Raw genomic sequence first — 3,440 nt, 5'->3', positions numbered from 1 at the left:
GTTTACTTTGCAATTTCTATGATTTATTGTAGGAATGAGTGAAAGTGGGCTAAATCAAGCCTAAATCGTCCTCCGGAAGCAACTTCAGGGAAGCTTGGAAGAAGGAAGTTCGTACTCACTCACCTCGGGATGCGTGCATTGAGCTTAGAGGCTGTTTGGAGGAGGACAGGGGAGGCTACTTTGCCAAGCGGCTCGGTGGTCGATCGACCATGTTGACCCGATCGATCGACCGTGGAACATCTTGACGCTCGTTGCGCTATGACCGATCGATCGACCATGCACACCATCGATCGACGATGTCTGCGAGCCGAGATTAATTCTTCGTGTTAGACTTTTAAAAGCCCAATTTGTAATTAACTTTTGGCATCGTTTATCGGTAGAACGCAGCTACAATTTTAGGTTATGCTTTTCATTATTGAAGAACTGTCTTTAGATCTAGTTTTCGCAAGGGACGACGAAAATCGATTTTGAATACTTTGTTCATCATCTAATTCGTAAGCTTTTATGCAAATTCCTTCTTCTTTAATTTCTTGTTATTTCAATACTTGATGTTATTAATTTACTTTCAGAGATTCAACTTTTATTCCTTTGTCTTTAATTCAATTTCAATTATGTCAATCTTGTTCTTTGCCTTTAATTTTGCAATTGTTATAGTTTTAGTCATGAGTAGCTAATTGCCTTGATTGGGAACGAGGTGAGCCATGGCATGAGTTAGGGTCAATTTTATTAGTATGATTTTCTTACATATCGATTTTATTACCTTTTGATAAACCTATCTTGCTAGATTGAAAGATTAGTAGGTTAGGTTGTCATTAGATTTGGAATTTCCTTTGAGCGAAAGCTTTGAGAAATTCTAGGGAATTAGAAGACCATAAGGTTAATTTTGAGCATTGATCGAAAGGCTTGCTCATATTTCCTAAGACCGTATCATAGGACCTCTACTACCCTTTTGACCTGACCTTAGCCATGGTGAACCGAAGTTCCCGATCTTCCATTTATCTTGTTGAGAAATTCTTATTTTAGCAATTAGTCAAATTAGTCAACCAATTTCAAAACCCCCACTTAATTGTTACTTTTATAGACTGGAAATAGCAAACAAAATTAATCTTGTCTCTCTGTGGTTCGACCCTTACTATCACTAGCTATAGTTTTAGTTTGGAATTATAAATTTAATTTTGATACAAAACGACGGTATCAAATTTTGGCGACGTTGCCGGGGAGACGATGTAATTCTGTTTGCTTTATTTTTAGTTTATTTTTCTTGTCTCAAGGAACTTTGGTCCCTTGAGGCCGTTGCTTACCTTTGCTTCTAGTTTTGCTTTTGCACAGTTAGAAGACAGGTTTTTGAGAGGAAGACTTGAGTACTCTCAGTTTGGCGAACATGACTACGATATATGACAATCTTGACCAAAAGAGCAAAGACCTTTCAAAGGGGCACGTGTTACCTACCCCTACTACTGGTCAGTTCGAATTTCGTTCCTCCTATATTGATTTAGTGGAGCGAAATCAGTTTGCTGGTCTACCAGATGAGGATCCTTTGAAGCATATGGAAATTTTCACAGACTACTGATGTTCCATACCTATACCGGCTGGGGTGACAAAGGATGAAGTAAAGGGGTGATGTTCTTATACTCCTTGAAGGATTCTGCGCGAGATTGGTACCGCTACCTTGATAGGGTAGCAGCTGGAGTCACAGATTGGACATCTCTCGCATTGGCCTTCTACAAAAAATACTTCCCACTTGCAAAGACTGATGCTTTGAGAAGTAAAATCACAAATTTCCGGCAAGGACCTGATGAGGAATTTTGTGAAGCATGGGGGCGTTTCAAGAATTTGGTTCGGTCTGTCCCTCACCACGGTTTCCAGCAGTGGTACCTTTGCAACTTATTCTATAATGCTTTATATGATGATTACAAGGTCATCCTGGACGCAGCTGCGAATGGTAGGTTCTAAAACAATACCGGTCAGAATAAAGGTTGGAACACTATTGAGGAGATGGCAGTACATAGAGCTGAGTTTGGGAGTTCACGTGGAAAATCACGCAAGCAAAGTGATGAAATGAGTGCCGTTGTGACACTCATTACTTCTATTACTGCCCGTCTCGAGAAGCTCGAGACCTCTGAAGCTTCCAAGGAACGAGTTGAAATTCCTGTCCATAATTCAGATGAGACCGCGAAATTGAGAGAAATGGTCCAAACTCTTTTGGTTCAAGTGGCCAAAATAGAAGCAGCCGGGATCGAATCTACAAAGAATTTTGTGCAACAGTTGGAGAATATAGAGGCTAAGCAAGTCGCCAATTCTTCAAGCAAATGTGAGGGGCCAATTGAGACGATTAATGCCATTAATCTCAGAAGCGGCCTCTCCTATGAAGGTCCCGATAAGCCAAGAGGAGACTCGGGAAATGATAATTTCTGGTGCAAAAACGAGCTCAATTGCCAGTACCAGCGGTCGATCGACCAACACAACCAGTCGATCGACCGGGTTGTCAGATGAAAAAGTTTCTGATCAGAAACTGTTCACACCACGCATAAGCAGTCGATCGACCAACATTGCTAGTCGATCGATCAACTCTGACGAAGAAGTCTCATCCGTCAGAACTTCACACCACCAGATCGGTCGATCGACCACTCCTATCAGTCGATCGACTGGGTCTCCAGTGCAGGACGCAAATCCATCAACTAGTTTGCATGATTCTACACTTATTGATGATTTGACGAAAGGTTTAAACTTACGGAAGCCAAAGGTTACTGATCCTACGGCCGGTGATGCGATCCAGATCCGGAGCGTTTAAAGAATACTAAGTCGAGCGCAAGTATGGTAAGTTTTTGGAGATGGTCAAGAATCTCGAGGTAACCATTCCTTTCACTGACCTAATTACCCAGGTACCCTTTTACGCTAAATTTATGAAAGACATTTTGAATCGTAAGAGAAACTTTCGTGATGATGGTAATGTTGCTTTTGTGGAAGAATGCAATGCTCTTTCGCAAATTAATATACCACCCAAATTAAAGGACCCGGGTAGTTTTTCAATTCCTTGTACTATAGGTAACCACGAAATTGGGAAGGCCCTTTGTGATTTAGGGGCCAGTGTCAATGTCATGCCATATTCCGTTTGCGAAAGGTTAAATATTGGTAGAATTAAGGTGACCGATATTACCGTTCAGATGGCAAATAGATCGACTCAGAGACCTATAGGAGTCTTAGAGGATGTACCCGTTCGAGTGGGTAAGTTTTTTATTCCTGTCGATTTCGTTGTTTTGGACATTGCAGAGGACAGTCAGATACCTATTATTTTAGGTAGACCATTTTTACATACAAATTGGGCGTAATAGATGTCAAACACGGAATCATAACCTTAGAGGTAGGGGATGACACCATTGAGTTCGATCTTGCTAGTAAGGCCACCGAACCTCGCGATGATGATACGTGTTATTCCATTG

At 41.2% G+C, this 3,440-nt stretch overlaps 1 non-coding gene across 1 annotated transcript; it reads right to left on the bottom strand.

Annotated features, from left to right (window-relative positions):
- Nucleotides 1-1,753: 1,753 nt before the first annotated feature.
- Nucleotides 1,754-1,862, bottom strand: LOC141625209 (small nucleolar RNA R71). Its single transcript, XR_012535002.1, has one exon. It is a non-coding gene; the product is annotated as a small nucleolar RNA R71 (small nucleolar RNA).
- Nucleotides 1,863-3,440: the final 1,578 nt, after the last annotated feature.

This window comes from Silene latifolia, chromosome X (assembly GCF_048544455.1).
Source record: "Silene latifolia isolate original U9 population chromosome X, ASM4854445v1, whole genome shotgun sequence".
Taxonomy (NCBI): Eukaryota; Viridiplantae; Streptophyta; class Magnoliopsida; order Caryophyllales; family Caryophyllaceae; genus Silene; species Silene latifolia.
Note: the sequence above shows the minus strand (reverse complement) of the source record. Positions and strands in the feature narration are given on the sequence as shown.